This window comes from Panthera onca, chromosome C2 (genome assembly GCF_046562875.1).
Source record: "Panthera onca isolate mPanOnc1 chromosome C2, mPanOnc1 haplotype 2, whole genome shotgun sequence".
NCBI classification, from domain to species: domain Eukaryota; kingdom Metazoa; phylum Chordata; class Mammalia; order Carnivora; family Felidae; genus Panthera; species Panthera onca.
Window position 1 is genome coordinate 13,410,369 of NC_138347.1, and position 20,531 is coordinate 13,430,899.

Here is a 20,531-nt window from a genome sequence, read left to right on the forward strand (position 1 = left end):
TCACCCAAGAATGATTCTCCATTGAGAAGCCTGGGCAAGGTATTCGCTGAGATGAAGGTAGTTTTTTGAAAGGGTGTCTTGGAAAATCTCACAAACTTCACTCAGAAACCTCCCTGCAACACCCATCATGGCATCTGGCGGACATACCCCTCTTCCATCTACTATCCTAACTCTACTTCTCAAAACTGATGCTTTAGAAGCACTTCAAATCTTCAAAGCTCTTACCTCTAATTATAGCTCGTCTATATTTATTGACTGAATATTTTTGAGTGCCCCAAATATATCAAGTATTGTGCTAGGCACTGGGAAACAGCAGAGGACAAGACAGAGAAGATTCTGGATGGAATGGAGTTCTGTGCTGGTGGCGGAGGACATACTTAACTGGCAATTTCAGCCCAGGTAATACAAGGAGGGAGTAGGAGCGTGGGGGTGGGGGGTGTGGGTCTCTAAGTTTGACGATACAGGAGGTTTCCAGTGTCTACAAGACTGCTGTACTGCTGGAATTCGGCAAATGTCTACTGCATGAATGTATTGCCTGCAAAACTGGGCTCTGAAGAATGGGTAGGAGCTGTTAAGTGAGGGAGGGGAGGGTATTCTGGGGAAAGGGAAGAACCCAACGGTGAGGGCGCAAAATACGATTTTTCAGTTTAGAAGGATGATTCCGCAGAGGGGAGAATAGATTTCAAGAGGGTGGGGGCAGAAAGACCTGTGGTCGGGTGAGAAAAAACCTGGAGGAGGGCATGGATTTGGGAGGCAGGCAAGAAGAGAAGGAGGAGGGGGAAGTCAAGGATGATTTTTCGTTTTCCAGTTCAGGTTTACCCTCTAGGCCACTGGCAATTCCTTTTGCGGTTCCTTTTGTTTTCAATCAGATAACCTCGGGAGCCCAGGTCTTCCCACCCCTCGGGCTGTAAAGAATATTCTCCCCAGCCTTTGTTCTTAATGGTGAAGTCCAAGGCTCTTAAGGTGAGGAGGAAGCACTGGCCCGGCGTGGGGAAAGCTTCGTTAAGAGTCTCCACCGTCAGCGTCCCGGCTTCGGTGTCGCTCGGAACCTCGAGAAAGGTAAACTGCCAGGGTCGTTTCCGGATTTTACAGAAGGCAGCAGGAGGTCCGTGTGAACCTAGCCCGAGTCACGTACTCTGCCCAGTGGGTGCCTGTTAAGGCCCAAGCCCCACGCTGTGATTTTAAGTTCACTCGCTGGGCAAGGTGGGTCATCCCGGGGAGTCGAGGGCTCCCCAGGATTCCGTTCAGGCCACGGTGCCCCACCTGGAGCTCGGTTAGCGCTAACATCCCCCAGCATCCACAGGGAGGCATTACGTTAGGGTTTTTCTGCCTCGTAAAAAAGTTCCTGTCTCCCCCTAGAGCCAGACACACGCCTCCCAAGCCAGACCACGTGTCCCAGGTACGTTTTCTGGCTCTTCCCCTTCCCCGTTCCTTTCCCCTTTCCTCTCAGCCTTAGGTGGCAGGAAAATCCTTTACCTCCGACCAATCCCACTGATGCCGAGCCGCGCGCGCGCGCCAACTCGAGCTCCTTCTCTGTACGTCATTGGCCACCTCCACCTATGCAGAGTGACAGGCAGCTTCGTCGACCTATAGCCGGAGGAGGCGGAGGCCGCTCGGCCCTCCCAAAGCTGCTTTGTTAGGGGCTCCCTCGCGGTTCCCCAGCCCGCCGCGCCTCTGCTACCTTCCCCCGCTCCCCCAAGGCCGCGCTGCCAGACCCTCGTGGGGTGGCAGCGCCGGAGCGCGCGGCGCCTGCATCCTTCCAGCTTGGCGCCACCGGCCGGGATGCAGCCCGGGTACCCAGCGTGCTCCTGTTGTCACTCTTCAGCCCAACTCCGAACGCCCCGCTCCTGTATCCGCCGCCTCCGATTGGCCGCCTGGAGGCGGAGCGATTGTCAGGCGGCCCAATCGGAGCTCCGTTTCCCACGGGTTCTCGTGGCCCCGCCCACAAGGCCGCCGGCAGAGGCGCCCTGACAGCTCCCATTGGCAGACGGCGAGCGGGCCGGAGTGCGGCCGGGCCGAGCAGCGCCGCCGCCGTCGGGCGCGCAGCTCTGCAGCGCCGCGAACGCCTCGGCGCCCGCAGCCCCAGGAGCCCGGCGTCCCCGCATTGTCCCCGGCGGCGTCGCGGAGATCCGGGACGAGCGTCGCGGGTGAGTACCGCGGGCCTGTGCCGGCTGTCCGAAGCCGCCCCGAGGAATCGGGGTGAGGATGCCCGGAGCCGCTCTGCCCGTGTCGGGCACGTCCTGACCCCCGTCTCCCGCACACTGGGGCTCCCGGCGGGTCCTAGCTCCCCCCGATTGGGTTTTACTCGTATTGTTTTCGCGTTCACACACTTGGAAGGTGAGGAGCTGGCGAGGGTAAGCTAGAGGAAACCCCTCGCGCGAGGGAGCAGTCGGGAGGGGGACGAGCCAGCGGCGCCCAGGTGCCCGGTGCCGAATGAAAGTGACAGTGTCCAGGCGTTGGCATTCGGTCTTCTCGGCAGCAGGAGGTCGGCGCTGACCTGCGGCGGCGGCGGCACTTTGTATTTGTCGGCTGATTTTTATCAACTTCGGGGAGGGCGTGCGTGTGCGTGCGCGTGTGTGTATGTGTGTGTGTCTCCGTCCCTGACTTGGGCACCTCCAGGCCTGGGTTTTCGGCGACGTTGTCGGCTCTCACCTTGGCGATCCGTGCGGCGCTCAGGGCCGGACACGCGGGACGGAGAGCCTGGGGGCCGGCACACCGGGCCGGGGACCCGTGGCTAACCTGGGAGGAGGCATTTAAAACGGCCTTCTGCGCGCGCGCAGACAATGACTGGTCCGGGTGCGGGATCCCGGGGGCTGTGCGAGGACTCCCGGCTCCCGATCCCGACCCCGCCTCGCCCTCTCGCGGGCTCTGCCGCTAGGGTCGTGCTGCGCTGCGCAGCTCACCGCCCTTTGGGGGACCCGCGTGGGGCCCGCTTTTGTTTACAGACCTCGCCATTGGGCGAGAGCCGCGCGCTGCGCTTCCCCGGCCCGAGGCTGCCGCCACGCGCCCCCTCCGAGCTGGGAGAAGTTGGTGCGTGCTGTCAGGTGACGCCCCCTCCCCCGGCCTCCTGGAGAGATGCTGCAGGGAAAAGACGACTAGACGGCGCCTTCGCGCCCAGTCCCTGCCGCGCACGGCGGCCCCCAGGCCCTGTGCACCCAGAGGAGCCTTGTCCCTGCCAGGGGTCCTCTCAGATTGACGGCCGTCGGGGCGCTGACCGAGCCAAGCTCACCTCCCTTCCAGTAGCATCCTCTGGCCTTGCCTCCGGATCAGCCCAGGTTAATTCCGAGCCTGCCTTTTCCTGCGTGCTGCCAAGTCTTGAAGGACGCGCGCGAGCCCTTGGGGACGCTGGCCAATCCATGCCCGCTTTTAATGGTACCCACGCGGTCCCGCAGAGCAGCTGTGGGGCATCCTTGAGTCCGAGCGGTAGCGATCGGGTTACCCGAGCGTGCTGACTTGGTGCACAGTTTGAACTGGAGCAGAGGTTGAGAGCCTGGGCGCAGAGGTCGGACAAACTCGGGTTCCCGTATCTGCTCAGTGTCACTCACAAGCTGAGTGATCTAGGCTGAGCTACTCAGTTTCCGAGTCTGTAAAGTGGGAATAACGTGTATTCCCATTTGTGGCGGGTTTTAAACGACAGTTAAAAACCCCTAGTTTTAGCACAGCAACTGTCACAGATGAAACACTGGAATGGTGTTTCCCAGTTAGAGGGAATCTATTCTAGAGGATATAGCTAGCCTGTGTCTTTCCCCCTTTTCCTATTTTCCACTTCCCTGGCTCCTATTTTATTTTAGAAAGCTTGAAGACTGCTTTCAGCTTCAAACAGGGCTTGTTTTACTTGGCCTTAGGTTTAATTATAGTTATCTAATCGCTTCCAGCTCCATTTTATGTGTTTGAATTTCCATTAGGTTTTAGTTGTTTCTTCTTTCTTCCTTCTTCCTTTAAGGCTATGCAGAGGCCCAGGCCTGGGTTTGGAGGAGGGAGACTTGTCTAGGTGGGAAGCGGTTGCCCCATGAACCAATGGCCACTGTGCAAAGTGATTAGGACCCGGATGGAGGGAGGTTTGAACAAAGAGATACCTGGAGGCCGGGAGAGAACACTTCCTGGTAGAAGTGAAATTTGAGCTGTGTCTTGTGGCAGAAGTTTAGTAAATCTCTGGTTTCTAGAATATGCTCTGTTGTACCCCATAATGAAGAGCCCCGCCAAGGAGGTTGTTTTTGAGTGGTAAACACCAAAGTTGCTAAGTAATTATCTTTGAATAAAGGAGAAATAAACTAAAGGTGCATGCTGTTGACTAACTAAGGAAGGTCGAAAGGGAGAATTGATTTCATTGAATATCTTCAAAATGCCGTCAATGTGTTTTGACTTGTTTTTCCTCGGCTCCACCAGCCCCACATGGCTATTTTTTTTTTTAAGGTTAAGAGAGAAGCCAGTTTCATACAGGAAAAACAAAAACAAAACCAAGAAAAACTTCTGTACAGCTCATAATCAGATAGTTTAAGAGACACAATCTCAGACTTGGCTACAACATAGGATATTATTGAAAAAGTGTTTCCAGTTTCAACCCCCTTTTGCTGGTTGGGGCAAATTACTGGGTTAGGTCCAATAACATATTCTTTGAATGTCAACCTCAGAGGTCTTTTTTTTTTTTTTTTAAGCTTATTTATTTACTTTGAGAGAGAGAGAGAGAGAGAGACAAAGTGAGTGGGGGAGGGGTAGAGAGAGGGAGAGAGAATCCCAAGCAGGCTCTGCACTGTCAGTGTGGAACCCAGTGCTGGGCTCGAACCCTCGAACTGTGAGATCGTCTTGAGCTGGGCTGAAACCAAGAGTCCAACGCTTGACCGACTGAGCCACCCACGTGCCCTGACCTCAGGGGTCTTAACTGGCCCCCAAAAGCCAATGGACAGACAGAAACTAGGTGAGTGACTGGAACCCAAGTCTGTCCAGTGGGTGCAGAAGCCCACAGAGAATGCTCCCGACCCCGTTCTGCTCCCCAGGCCTGCCTCAGTCACCCCAAGGGGTGGCTGACTCCTGCAAACAGAGGGGCCAGTGGTGTTATTGCTAGGTCTCAATTAATGTACGAGATAACCTATTTAAAGTTCTCCTAGCCATGATTCCGAGCCTTCCTGCACTTGTTCTGGGAATTCTCTGGCCCTTAGGGATGCTGAAAGGCAGCTGTGCCCCCTGCGGCTGTCTGGGGATCAAATCAATTGGGGGCCTAGACTTAAAAGGGAGCACGTGGTTAGGAAATCTCATTAGCTGACAATTTAACTCCTCTCTAATGCTCCTGCAAGGAGCAGGGACAAAGACTTCCTCTCCTTTTCCCCTGCAGTTCTCCCTCCCAGCTTCCCTCTCCTCCCCTCCCCGCCTGGCCCAGTCTCCTCCTGGTCAAAATTCCTGCAGTTGGGGCGGCTCACTGAACCCCAGGCTTTCCGCAGCGCCTGGCCGGAAATCTCTTCCCCAGAGCCTTGCTGAGGGCCTACTGGGTGTGCTGGTTGTGAACACTTGGTTCTTTCCTCTCCACAAGGAGCTTACTGTCTGCAGGAGAAGGGTTTGTGAGACTGCACTTTAATAAATGGGAAGTTCAAGCCTGTGCTTTCCCAAGCGAGAAGGCAGGTGAGAACACAGGGATCCCATTGAAACCTCAAATCGAAGTCCGCGAAGGCGGGGGCTTCTGCTGTTTGCGAGTGCAGGAGGGGCAAAGGTGGGAAGGCTGAAAGAGAATTTGGTTCCTGTGGGCGATGGACAGATTCCTGAACCCCACAGGTGCAGGCTTACAGTGGAGAAAGATCCTCATTTTCACTGTCTCTAGCCCATTGGACTCCTGTATCCTAAACACTGTTCCACGGGAGTTGTGTGTGTGCATGTGTGTGTATACTGTACATGTGTGCATTTAACTTTCCTTTCCAAATTAAGTAGATGGGTAGAGTATATGTTTCTGTGTATGTCTGTCTTTTTGTTTGATTTTTCTCAATACAGGACCAGAAAAAACAGGCCTCAGCAACACTTTTCTGTGTCTTGTTTGTTTGTTTGTTTGTTTAACAGTTCCAAACTAGAGGTCAGTTCATGCCTAAATATTCAGTTTTATTTAGGTAACGACCCCTGTATTTAAAGAAAAGTTCTCTCTTGGGGCCCCTGGGTGGCCCAGTCGGTTAAGCATCAGACTCTTGATTTTGGCTCAGGTCATGGTGTCACGGTTTGCTCCAGGAGTTCGAGCGCCAGGAGAAAGAGTCTGCTTGGTATTCCTTCTCTCCCTCTTTCTCTGCGCCACCCCCCCCCCCCCCCAATAAATAAATGCATTAAAAAAAAAAGTTATCTCTCATCATTGTAGGCCAAATCACTTATTTAGAAAAATGAAAAAAACTTGAATAAAAGAGGCACTCAAATTAAGCAGTACTCAGCCAGGAACAGAATGTTTTGAAAACAATGGTCTAGTGTGAAAGGTACCAGATAATACTAGTTAGGTGGGTTTTTCCCTTCTATCCCCTTCCCAATCTCCTGTACCTTCCTCCACATCCCTCCAGCATAAGACTTTCACTGTTCTGGGTCTCCAGGGACCTCGTTAAGAAATTCATAAAGGTCTAGACTGTGGTTATGCGAAGATTCCTCCTGTGTTCTTGTGAGATTCTTCTAGAAGACCTTGGAGCTCTTTTGCTAGGTGAAGAGGTTCCTTCCTCGTGGACTGAGCCTGAGCTCAGAGGCTTGCATTCATCTGCAAGTGGGGTCTCAGTTGCTTGAAATGGTAGCAAAAGTGTTGGGGGGGTGATGCACAATACTGCCATGATCTGAGAGCTGGTCAATTGTGTGTCTTCAAAGGACGTTTAACAGAGTGGTGACTCAGGGAACAGCTCTGTGGGAGGAAGGTTCTTTCAGCTGAGTGCATCCTCAGTTTCTGAGTGGGCCAAGGCCCTTTGAGTTTTAGTGCTGTCACAAAGTTTCTTTCCATAAAGGGACACTTGGGTGTAGTTGGGGGAATGGGGGTCCTAGTGTTTTGCAGCCCCCTGGGAAAACCAAAGTATGATATGAAAGATATTGCATGTTTTTCTGGCCAGGGCCGCTTTGACTTTATGAACGAGAAGGGTTTTTAAAAAAGCCTCTTGTATTATTTAACTGCATCATCTGCCCCCCAAAGAACATGATTTTATATAAAGACCTACAGATCAGTATACAGATGTGTGAGGAATTAACTGGTTGGAAGACTGTGGATCTGGGTGCCCCAGCTTGGCTTGGGATGGGTGGGGGGAGGGGATGAGAGATTAGGTTCTGGAAGTTCAGTTGCTTTTCCTTAAAAACCCCAAACACTGTTCTCTGTGTCCACGGAGGAGACAGGAAATCCTGCAGAAGGAACCTGTCTTTGCAATGGCTGCCTCCAGCCCAGAGCGCTTCTGTCTGCCCACCTGCCCTCCCCCTCCCCTCCCCCCCTCCCCTCCCCTCCCCTCCCCTCCCCTCCCTTCCCCTCCCCCTCCCCTCCCCCTCCTCCTCCTCCTCCTCCTCCTCCTCCTCCTCTTCCTCTTCCTCCTGCTCCACTGGGAGCTGCTAACCTTGTAAATATAGATCAATTCTGGTGCCTGTTTCTAGTTTCCTCTGCCCTCTGCAGAGGTGATAATGGCCCTGGATAAGCCCCCAGGTCAACCCTGGGGGAGGGGGAGGTTAGGGTCTGAGAATGGGTCTGGGAATTCTCCCTGTGGAATTGTCCACCACGGAAATGGGGTCCATGGGATTTTCTACCCTTTGCCCTTCAGAAGAGGGGGTGGGGCGGGCCTGATGTCTGCCTCAGGTTGAGTCTGAGGGGCCCTGAGGGAGGGGGTCTTCCTTGCCTCCCCTTGCCACCGTGGAGGCCTCCCACGTCTTTAGGATTCCAGCCCAAAGCCTCACCATCTCAGGGCTTCTTCATGTCCCTTATCCCCTGTCCCCGGAACACGATCTCATCTGACACAGCCTCCTCACCTGGGCTGGGTGGAGAGCATTGACTGAAATGCGGCCAAATGAAGATTTCCAGCCGAAGCTCTGGGAGCCTCTGGAACTCATTTAGCCAGGGCGACTTGCCTTTTGGGCAGTGTTTGAGAGGCCCAGAGCTGTGGGATCACTCTGCTGTGAGCTCTGTATGTGGATTTTAGGTTTTTTGGACTTAAAAGGAGCCTGACCCAAACCGAGGCAATGTGTTAGTGTTTGCCTTTTTTTTTTTTTTTTTTTTTTGCAAAATGTGCATCTCTATGTCTTTCCATGGCACAGGGATGGCGGGGACTTGGAGGGGCCCCTAGGTTCTGGTGCCCGCGGAGCCCCTTTCCATGCCTGTGAGGCCCCAAGCACTCTGGGACACTCCTTCGTGCTCACTGCCTAGCGTAATGATCAGTTTTACCATGGGACACCCTCAGAAGCGTCCTAGTTTAGCTGTCCAGAATCATGTCCCAGGTGTCAGAGTTGTAACTGTGATGAGGTTTTAAATAACTGAGTGTGGTACTTCCCCGGTGGCAAATTCTGCTGGGTTTTGGTGCTGAGCAGTGTTCACCTTCCCCCTTTCGTGTTTTTTTTTTTTTTTAATGTTTATTTATTTTTGAGAGAGAGTGTGAGTGGGGAGGGGGAGAGAGAGAGAGAGAGGGAGACACAGAATCCGATGCAGGATCCAGGCTCTGAGCTGTCAGCACAGAGCCCAGTGTGAGGCTCGAACCCACGTCAAGATGGGATGCTTAACTGTCTGAGCCACCCAGGTGCCCCTCGCCCTTTCATTTTTAATGTGTGTTTAAACAGGGGTCCGTTGTGAGGGAGAGAATGCCATATGCACTTTCTTTCATCTGAAATGCCCTTTGGCTCCCACAGTGATTAGGTCTTTTGAATAATCTTGCCACCCGTGCCCTGACCCGCGTGAGGATTCTTAACCATCTGTCTGCCATGCAGAGAGTAGAGGCTTTGTGCATGTTTCTTGGTCCCTTAAAGATCTGACATATATTTCCAGGTTTGCCTTAATATGGATGCAGTCTCTGGCTGTAAAACTTGAGTCAATTTTGCTCAAATATATTTGCTTATTTTGCTCAAATATATTTACTTATTTATTTTTAAAGGGGATAGAAGTTTACTGGATACACCGCAAGGAGGGGAAGGCAGGACAGCGAAACAGAGACTGCTGCTCGGTTAGATTTCAATCACAGTTTTACTCAGTGGTGATGATCGGGTTTAATATTTTTCCTGCCATCAAGGTATATTCTTATTTCATCCATATTCTTAATCTCAAGTAATGCCAAGTTTGATTTCTTTCTAAAAACAGGGTGTGAAGTAATAATAATTCCATATAGCATTAGCAAACTCCTAGCAGGCAAGCTTACGTGAAACGTGTTTTTGTTCCCATGCCTTTTCTATTCCCGCCCACTCTGTACTCTCCTGAAATGATCACTTTTGTTCATTTTTGTTTTTTGTTCTTCTGGTGGTTGTCTTTGTATCTCTAAATAATATGCTTCTACCACTTTTATTTATCGGCTTCCTGTTATGATGAAGGACAATTAGGCTACTTCTTTCTCACCTCCTTCCTTCTCCAGATTTTTGCTGGTGATATTTATAGTTCTTATATTGATTAGTCTTCATTCTTTGTTACTTACATAGACCTCTCATTTAGTTTCGTCAACCGAAGACTGTGACATTTAACCTCCCCTTTGTAAAATAAGAATATCGGTGTCTGAATCTGTCTTTCCTCTCAGCTCTCCCCTCTCCACCTTACACCCCCAGCTTCTGTCACCACCAGGGTTTTAAGACTGTGTTCTGTAAGCATGATTAAGTCTTCTATGCCTTGTCTATAGATTGCCTTTTTTTTTTTTGTAAGATTTTATTATTATTTAAATATAATTTATTGTGAAGTTGGCTAACATACAGTGTAGACAGGGTGCTCTTGCTTTTGGGGGTAGATTCCCATGGTTCATTGCTTACATACAACACCCAGTGCTCATCCCAACAAGTGCCCTCCTCATTGCCCATCACCCATTTTCTCCTCTCTCCCACACACCCATTAACCCTCAGTTTGTTTTCTGTATTTAAGAGTCTCTTATGGTTCTCCTTCCTCCCTCTCTGTTTGTAACTACTTTTTTCCCCTTCCCCTCCCTCATGCTCTTCTGTTAAGTTTCTCAACATCCACATATAAGTGAAAACATATGGTGTTTGTCCTTCTCTGACTGACTTATTTCACTTAGCATTATACCTTCCAGTTCCATCCACGTTGCTGCAAATGGCATGATTTCATTCTTTCTCATTGCCAAGTAGTATTCCATTTTGTATATATACCACATCTTATTTATCCATTTATCAGTTGATGGACATTTAGACTCTTTCCGTAATTTGGATATTGTTAAGATTTTATTTTTAAGTAATCTCTACACCTGACACGGGGCTCGAACTTACGACACTGCGATTGAGAGTCACATGCTGTACCGACTGAGCCCGCCAGGTGCCCCTAGGTTGCTTTTGTTTTATGACAGCTTTATTAACATGTAATGTACATGCCATACAATTTAGTTCCTTAAAGTGTACAATTCCGTGGTTTTTGGTATATTTATAGAGTTGTGCAGCTATCTCCATAATCAATTCTAGAACATTTTCATCACCCCTAAAAGGAACCCTGTGCTCATTATTATGCACTTCCTCTCCCCATGCCTCCCTCTCACCTCCGGTGACTACGGATCTGTGTCTGTAGATTTGCCTGTTCTGGGCATTACCTGTAAATGGAATTATATAAAATGTGACCTTGTGTGTCCAAGTTCTTTTGCTTAGCGTCATGCTTTCAAGGGTCATCTGTGTTGCAGCATGTGTCAGAATCCCTTTTTATTGCTTAGTAATATTTCACTGTATGGATATGCTGCATTTCGTTTATTCGTTCATCGACTGATGGACATTGGGATTGAGCCCACCTTTTGGCTATTGTGGATAGTTACTGCTCTGAGCGCCAGTGTAACAAATATGTGTTTGGATACTCATTTAAGAATTTTTTTGGTAAACACCTAGGAGTGGAATCACTAAGGTCATATGGTAAGTCTGTGTTTAATTTTCTGAGGAGCTGACAGATTGTTTTCAAAGTGGTTGCACCCTTTTACATTTCTATCAGCAACGTGTGAAGATCCCAGTTTCCCCACATCTTGGCCAGCATTTGTTCTCTCTTGTCTTTTTTTTTTTTTTTTTTTTTTTTTTTTTTAAGGGGCAAGGTGCTGGAGGGGCAGAGAGAGAAAGAGAGAATCCCAGGCAGGCTCTGTACTGAGCATTGTTAGTGTGGAACCTGATGCAGGGCTAGAACTAACGCGCTGAGCCGAAATGACTCATGACCTGAGCTGAAATAAGAGTCAGATACTCAATGGACGGAGCCACCCAGGCGCCCTGCTGTTGTCTTTTTGATGATGGCCATTCTGACCCATGTGAAGTGATACCTCACTCTGGTTTTGATTTTCGTTTCCCTAATGATGACTGTGTTGAACAGCTTTTCATGTGCCTGTTGGCCATTCATGTATCTTCTTTGGAGAAATGTCTATTCAGGTCCTTTGCCCATTTTTAAGTTGGGTTATTTAGCTTTTTGCTATTGAGTTATAGGAGTTCTTTATGTTTTTGATACTCACCTCTTATCGGATAAATGGCTTGCAAATACTTTTTCCTCTTTTGTAGGTTGTCTTTTCACTTTGTTGGTTTCTTTCGGTAGGTAGGTTTCAAGTTTGATGTAAGCCCACTTGTTTTTGATTTTATTGCTTGTGTTTTTATTTTTATTTATTATTATCATTATCATTGCTTAAGTAGGCTCCATGCCCAACATGGGGCTTGAACTCATGATCCCAGGATCAAAAGTAAGATGCTCTCCTGACTGAGCCAGCCAGCCACCCCTTTTGCTTGTGTTTTTAGACATGATTTCCAAAAAATCATTACCAAGGCTCATGTCAGGGAGCTTTCTTCCTGTGTTTTCTTCTAGGAGTTTCATGGCTTTGGGTCTTACATTTAGGTCCTTAATACATTTCAGTTTAAGTTTTGAGAGGTGTAAGGTAGGGGTCAAGTTTTGTTCTTTTATATGTGAATATCCAGTTTTCCCAGCACCATTTATTGAAGAGACTGTCTTTTCTTCATTGAGTATTCTTGGCTCCTTGTGATTTGACATTAAAAAAAAAAAGAAAAATAGCCTGTTACTTCAAAAACTCAGTGCATATGATTCAGTTATTTTACTTATTTAGCAAAGGCACATGCAGGAAATATTTGCAAAGTAATTTGAAAGTGAGGTGTCTTTGGGTATCAGCTTTTGGGCATTACATTTCTGCTGAGTGATATTTTTTGTTGTGTTAGGTGAAGATAGAGGTTCTTAATAGAGGGCAGTTTTTCTTGCCAGGGGACATTTGGTAGCATCTGGAGATATTTTTGGTTGTCACATTGGGGAGGTTATACTGGTATCTATCTAGATATAAGGAGATATCGGGCATCTAGAGGCCAGCGATGTTGACATTCTGTGATGCATAGGACGGTCCGATAGAACAAAGAATTATGTGGTCCATGGTCAGTAGTGCTGAGGTTGAGAAACCCTGCATTCAAACTTTTTTTTTCTTTATGTTTATTTATTTTTTATAGAGACAGAACAAAAGTGGGGGAGGGACAGAGAGAGAAGTGAGACACAGAATCCGAAGCAGGCTCCAGGCTCCGAGCTGCCAGCTGTCAGCACAGAGCCCGACTGGGGCCTTGAACTCATAAGCTGTGAGATCATGACCTGAGCCAAAGTCGGAAGCTCAACCGACTGAGCCACCCAGGCGCCCCCCAGAAACCCTGCATTCAAAAGACACAAATACCATTAGAGAACGCATATGTAAATTTCTTCACTTACAACAGGAGCTGATGTTTTTTAGGTATTTGGAAGTGAGCTGTCAGATTAATAATGAATCATCTGAGGCATCAGATTATTTTGGTTATTATTTTAGCTGGAATAAATGAAGTATCTTTTTTAGGATAGAAAGTTTTTTTAAAAAATGGATCATTTCAGGGGTTTTGGGCCCCTCAGTGCTTGGGCAAGATCATCCATTTAATGACTTAAGAATATTGCTGTTAACATACCGTGAAAGGCTCATCCTTAGCCCTCAACTCTGCTGTGGTCAGTGTTATGTGAGGACAAGTATTTGTAGTCTGATCATTAAAATGTCACACCTCTTAAGCAGTCCATGGAGCGTCACAAACATTTTTAGAAAAAAAAAGACAGTGCAAGATGCACCGTGACATTTTAGAAAATTTTTTTGAATGTTAGAATAATTATCTCATCTTGATATCTCTGATTAGAAATTATCATTTCAATCTATAAATATCAATTGAACTTTAACATTTCACCGCAACCTAAGACAACTAAAACCTCCTAATATTGATTTAAAATATTCAATCTCTGTTTTGTTTTGTTTTTCCTTCCCCCTTCCCCGTCCCCCTCCTGACAGTTAATGCTTTAATTTGGGGATTCAATCGGCCTGTGACTGCTTACCACCAAGTTGCCTCAAAGAGAAAGGTTTGTGGGAGCCTGTTGTGGGGTTTCAACTCGCTTCGAGTAAGAATACCCAAATGGCCTTCTCTCTCTTCGAGAAAATGGGGTTAAAATAAGATGAGCATATTTATGACTGTTGCAGGTTGGTATTAGGATCTTGGAGTTCTTCTTGCCAAAGACATTAGAGATCTAAGTTAATGGCCCATTCTTTACACCAGAACTAGTTCACAGCTTACTAGAGAGAGAAGGGCTAACATTATCCCTCACGGACAGCCTCTGAATTTTAATTGTGGTCATCCCTGTCTTCGCAGCCTGTGATGCAGCAGTTCTGAATCCCATCCAAGTCAGGAAAAGTGAATTTATGGGCCTCCTAGCAACTAGCATCTAGCAGTTTACAGTGCCTGGACTTTATTAGGGGTGCAGAGAGAGCCAGCTCCCCTAACATTCTGGGGCCCAGCCCGCAGCCACGACAGCTGAGTTACAGGGGTTTGGGGAGACTCATTCCAGGAGTGTCTCTTAATATGATCTTGGTTGCTATGTTATGGTTGCTAGAAAACCATACATGATTTGGGGGAAAATGAAAAGCTCTCAAGGAAATATTAAAAGTACAGTTTTTCCATTTGGAAAAGTTGCTTTCTGGAATTTAGAACTGGAGAGCTTAATTAGGACATGAGTCAAGTTGGATGGTTTAATACCGTGAGTATTGCAGCAGCCTGTCTGAGTCAGATCTTTGAATTTCCCCCTTTAATTTGAATGAAATCTCTGACATCTAGCAAGTGTTGAAGTGGCTAATGGCTTTTGATTACCTGGCTTCAGCCTTTTGCATTTTCCCCAGACAGTCCGTGGGCTTCCCCCGCCTCCCCCCGCCTTTTATTTTTTTGGTCTGTCTCAGTGATTCTTCCCAAATATCTCATCAATGCCTTTTTTTCCCTTTAATTGTAAAGTATGTCTCTTAGTTACATCAGGCGCCAATAGTAAATTCTGTGTAGCCAAAATCCCAACAATAAATATCTTTCAGTATTGAGATTAAGGGTGATTCTTACTTTCTTATGCATAGTTTTCTCTAATTTAGAAAGATTTTGCAGTGAGGAGGGGTTCCTTTTCTGATCAGCAAATTGCATTAATTAAATACACATTCATCTTTGGGTTGGCGTTGGCTAGTAGAAACTTAATCTTCCAAGTCATATTTTCTTGTTCCATAATCCACTTACACATGGGGATTAATAGCAAAGTGCTCCTCTCCTCGATGAGGACAATGGGAAGAATAAAGAATATGTGTATTCTGGCCTGAGTGAGCAAAGATGAGAAAGTCTGTGGGGCAGCCAAGAAGCCCAGTGATTAAATATCAATGGAAGGATTAGCCCCATTGTTGATGGATCCTTTCAGGCAAAGATTGAACCCAGACCCCCAGTCATTAGAAAGTTGCTGACCTTCCAGTGTTGACTGTGTCCCTTTCTTTAGAATCCTTTCCCCACAGACAGTGGTCTTACACCCATAGTTCCAAATATGGTTGTGCCTCTTGACCTCGGTTTTTCCCTAGGATTGCTTCCTTGCTCGTGATCTAGCCCATCTTCTCTGGAGGTCCCAAAGAATGGATGATTTTCAGGTCAAGTTTAATTCATGTCTGTGTTAGTTTTTTAAGGCTGCTGCAAAAGATACTTCAAACTGGATGTCTTAAGACAATAGAAATTTATTCTCATAGTTGGGTTGCTAGAAGTCCAAAGTCAAGGTGTTGGCAGGGCTGTGCTCCCTCCGAAGGTTCTTAGGGAGGGGCGTCTTGCTTCTTCCAGCGTCTGCTGGCCCCCAGGTCTTCCTGGGCTTGTGACAGTATCACTCCCAGCCTCAGCCTCCTTCTTCACATGGCAGTTGTCTCTTGTGGCTGTGTGTCTGTCTCTGAATCTCCTCTCTTGAGGGAGGCCAACCATAAGAGACTCTTAAATACAGAGAACAAACTAAGGGTTTGCTGGAGGGTTTGGGTGAAGGGATGGGCTAAATGGGTGATGGGCATTAAGGAGGGCACTTGTTGGGATGAGCACTGGTTATATGTACGTGATGAATCACTAAATTCTACACCTGAAATCATTATTACTGTATGTTAACTGTATATGTATATGTAACTGTATATGTATATGTTAGCTGTATATGTATATGTTAGCTGTATATGTATAACTATGTAGCTGTATGTTAACTACCTTGGATTTAAATTAAAAAAAAAAACTCCTTCTTTCTCTTATAAAGACGCCAGCTATCAGATATAGGGCCCATCCTCATCCTTTATGACCTAAACTTGGTTACATCTGCAAAGACTCGATTTCCAAATAAGGTCTTATTCATAGGTGCTAGACATGTCCTTTTTTGGGGGGGACACATTTTAACCCACAAGAGCGTCCAGGCACCACTCCATTACATGGCCTGTTTAAAGCAGGTAGGGACTTGCAATGTGGATGTGTACTTACTGCTAGGAGATTAGATTTTCCTAAAGCTGATAATGTCATCATGAATTTATTACAATTTTTTTTTATTGTGGCTTTTTGCTTTTGTCTTTTTAATTTTTTAATTTTTATTTTTTAAATTATTTTTTTAATGTTTATTTTTGAGAGAGCGAGACAGAGTGCAAGCAGGGGAGGAGCAGAGAGAGAGAGGGAGACATAGAATCTAAAGCAGGCTCCAGGCTGTGAGCAGTCAGCACGGAGCCCCACACGAGGCTCGAACCCACGAACTACGAGATCATGACCTGAGCCAAAGTCGGATGCTTAACCAACTGAGCCATGTAGGCACCCCTGTTTTGTTTTTCTTTTAAGTAGGTTCTATGCCCAACGTGGGGCTTGAACTCATGACCCAAAAATCAAGAGTCACTTGCTGTACAGATAGAGCCAGGCCGATACCCGTATGTCACCATGAGTTTAAACTTTCAAAGGCCCTTTGGTCCCAGCCCTGCATTTTGCATTTCATCTCTCAGGACTCTTTTCTCAAATACTTTGAGCCAGTGAAACAGAAATCCCTTTTGCTTTGGGTTGTATCCTGTTTTCTACGTTCCTTCCTTCCCTTCCTTTTTGTTTTTTGCTCACGTGGTCTCTAGATCTGGACTATTTATTTTTGAGAGAGAGAGAGAGAGAGAGATAGAGAGAAGGGCAGAGAGAGGGAGACAAGGAATCTGAAGCAGGCTTCAGGCTCTGAGCTGTCAGCACCGAGCCCTATGTGGGGCTTGAACTCACAAGCTGTGAGATCCTGACCTGAGCTGAAGTCAGACGCTTAACTGACTGAGCCACCCAGGCGCCCCAGGACTATTCCCATTTTTGCTTGTCCCATCTACCTCTTCTTGTGTCTCTGTGAACTCGTCTTGGAGTCCAAACTCTTTGAATTGATCTTGCTTTCCTACAGCTGCACCACAGAGAAGCTTGATCTGTGTTTGCCCTGATTTACGACATCAGCAGTCAGCCTGTACGCATGGTGCATGGGTCATTGCCAAGAGGGCAGTCTTTGGAGGACAGCTAAGAGATAAGCCCAAAGCCAGAAAGGGCTGTACTCAGGAGAGACTAGAGACACACAGGCAAATTCTGCCAGGACCCGCTGGCAAGAGGGAGGTGTCTCTTAGTTGCTGGTGAGCAATCTTTGGCCAGGATGAATCTGATGCTATCACAGGAGTCAAAATGAATGAGGCAGCATGCACTCTGAGGGGAAGGGTGGGTGGGTTTGTGTCCACATCGAGGCTGCTACCTAAGGAAATGTCATAGGCTGGGTGGGTCAGACAGCAGACTTTTATTTCTGGCGGTCTAGAGACTGGAAGTCCTGAGATCAGGGTGACCTCCTGGTTGGATTCTCAGCGTGGGCTCTTCTCCTGGTTCTGTCGCCTTCATCTTATACTGTGGCCTTTCCTCGGTGCATGCACACTCAGAGATCCCACGTTTCTTTTCTTTTCTTCTTCTTTTTAATCAGTTCCATCAAGGGGCTCTACCCTCGTGATCTTACCAAAACCCATCTCTCAAAGACCCAGCCTCCAAACACCATCCCACTAGTGATGAGGGCTTCACCACCTGAAATTTTGGAGGACACAGACATTCAGTCCACAGCAGTGAGCAAGCAGCCAGGTACGCAGTTCGGAACCAGAAGAGAAAGAGAAACTAGGAGACACGCAAACAAAAGAATCTAAGTCCATCGTGCCAATATGCCTTTGATTCCAAGGTGAGCTCTTGGGGACCTGGGCTTAGTTAAGGGTCGCCGAGGCTTGGGGCCGGGTCGCCAAGGACCCAGCCTGCGGGTGGATGGGGAAGAATTTGTGTCTGGATGCTGAAAGTATGCGTAGAAAATCATGGAAGTTCTGAGGGGTGGTGAGGGATAGGGGCAGGGAAAACAGTGAGGGGCTGAGGTGTGTGGTCTTAGGAGAATCCACTTTGGCCTGGATGTAGGACTACCCAACAGGCCAAGCAGAGAGGGAGACAGAGTGGAAAGGGGATGTTCATGGAGGGGGTGCCTTGGAGTGTGGTTCGCGGCACGTGGCGGGTGTAGGGTTGAGGGCATAGCGCTCATTGCAAATATCCACTGAGGGACAGAGGCAGGCGGCTGGTTCCAGGGAAAGGGAACACGTTGCGGATCGAGTTCTGATAAGGGTCCAGGCCTCTGCTTTGGTATTCTCAAACTGCTTTACTGGGCAGGGGCTGCAGGTAGACCTGAGCAAACATGCGGCTTCTAAGTGGGACTTTGAGTTGCAAACGTATCAGCTTAGTCTTTAAAATGGAGTTTTCTTTACTGCAGGATTATGAAGAACAATCAAGTGCATTTAAAAGGGGGCCTTCTCCCACATTCCTACTGTAGGAACATGTTGATTGCTTTTGGTTTTCTCTGTTCCTTCTTATCCGTAATTAATTGTCATGTCCTTTCAACATATTTGTAACTCCTGCATAGATACAGCTTTGTGTTTTGTTTCTTTTCACGTAACATCGCAGTGTCAACATGTGCAATCTGGCTGCATTGGCCCCCAACTTGTCATTTACGACGATCACACATTCCAGCGAGCTGATCATTTACTTAACCATTCTCGTATACTTGAATATTTATCTTGTGGGGTTTTTTTTTTTTTTGCCGCTATTAAAAATTTTTTTTTTTGACGTTCTTTATGTCTGTATTGCCTTTTTTTTCTTTCTTTTTTAAAACTTATTTTTTTCAGGATAAATTCCCAGGATGTGGTATCTGTATTAAATATGGCATTAAAAAAAAAAGGCTGTTAATTTGCATTGCCAAACTGCCTTCCAGAAGTCTTGATCTGTTCATCTAGATGAGTCTCACCACAGCGCTGGGTCTTAATCATTTATTCTGTTGCTGTTTTTTTGTTTTTAATTTTTTTTAACATTTATTTATTTTTTTGAGAGAGAGACAGAGTGTGAGCGGGGGAGGGGCAGAGAGAGAAGGAGACACAGAATCCGAAGCAGGCTCCAGGCTCTGAGCTGTCAGCACAGAGCCCGACGCGGGGCTCAAACTCACCAACTGTTAGATCATGGCCTGAGCTGAAGTCAGATGCCAAACTGACTGAGCCACCCAGGCGCTCCTATTTTGTTACTCTTAATTGAATCTCTCTCTCTTTCTTTGCTTTCGGGTAGACTGAACTTTTTGGGTTTATTGTTTGAACATTGTTTTAAAGTTTTAGAAAACACTGCCATTGGCTTGTCTTTTAATTCCTTAATGTACCCCGTAACAAAACAAATCAATGGAATAAAACAAGGAACAACTTCCTTTGGATTCCTCATCTGTGAGACATTGAGGTTGAAGCCAGTCATTCCTGAAGGTCTTTCTAGCTTCCAGCATCCTGCATCTGATTTTATGAACCAAAAGTGTAAAAGGGGAATGGGAGGCATCCCTAAGAGTTCCGATGCACCAGCTGGCAAAATGGCTGTAGGTGACCTGTTGTTGGCTGGTTTTTGTTGTTCGCTTATAGACTTTGTTTATTTTTACTTTTTTAAAGTTCATTTATTTGAGAGCGAAGGAATGAGTAGGGGAGGGGCAGAGAGAGGGGGAGACACAGAATCTGAAGCAGGCTCCGGGCCCCGAGCTGTCAGCACAGAGCCCAGTGCAGGGCTCTAACTCACGAACCGGGGAGATCATGATGTGAGCTGAAATCAGACGCTCAACCAACTGAGCCACTCAGGCACCCCTGGAGTTTATTATGTTTTAGAGCAGTTTTAGGTTCACATTAAAATTGAGCAGAAAGTTCAGAGAGAGTTTCTATATCCCTCCTGTCCCCACACATACACAGTCTCCCTTGTTATCAACATCCCCCCTGGAGTGTACATTTGTTACATTTGATGACCCTACATTGATGCATGATTGTTACCCAGAGTCCATAGTTCATATTCAAGTTCACTCTTGGTGTTGTAGATTCTGGGTTTGGACAAATGTGTCCAAATATGTCCAATGATGTGTATCTCCCATTAAAATATAGTTCCACTGCCCTAAAAATCCTCTGTGCTCTGTCTATACATTTCTCCCTCCTCCTTTGCCCCTGGTAACCACTCATCTTTTACTGTCTCCATAGTTTAGCCTTATCTAGAATGTCATACAGTTGGATTGCGGTTGGCTTTGAGGAAGCTGACGTCATCTTTGAGAGTCTCTCCCCGCTATTTCCTGGCCTTCTGCTGTGGTTGCCTCTGGATTGGGATTTTAGAGTCGGAAGGATTGATAAGGCTCTCCAACCCACGAATCTTGTCTGTGACACCGTGGCTGAAGAATGTTACCTGAGCCTTTGTTGTGGTTTCCATTATGGAGCCAAGGGAAGAACAGACACCCTGTATCAGAGAGTCCGGGTTCCATCCCCTGTGCCGACTCCCGATTAGCTAGTTGACCTTGGTCAAGCCACTTCCCTCTCTGAGGCTGACCCTATCTGATCCCTCTGTGGAGTGATATCGGAGCAGTGCGTGCTCCCAGGTTGTAGGGGTGACATGGATACAAGGTGGGCTGGCCTTTGTTAAGCCCCAAAGGAAGGCACAAAAGTGCATCAAAAGAGCCTGGACAGCCTTGAGCTTGGCTGAGCAAGTGAATTGTTACAAAGTTGTTTACTGCAGGGAATGGAGGTTGCCTCCCT

General features: G+C 47.3%; 1 protein-coding gene across 4 annotated transcripts in view; it reads left to right on the plus strand.

Annotated features, from left to right (window-relative positions):
• The first annotated feature begins 1,554 nt into the window (after nt 1-1,554).
• Nucleotides 1,555-20,531, plus strand: part of TIAM1 (TIAM Rac1 associated GEF 1) — a 388,818-nt gene continuing 369,841 nt past the window's right edge. For 2 of the 4 annotated variants that reach the window (XM_078452850.2, XM_078452848.2), the window contains exons 1-2: nt 1,555-2,147; nt 17,396-17,641. The gene's annotated coding sequence lies outside the window, so the exon portion shown is untranslated. The remainder of the gene's footprint in view (nt 2,148-17,395; nt 17,642-20,531) is intronic. The other 2 variants (XM_078452849.2, XM_078452851.2) reach the window with 1 other exon arrangement.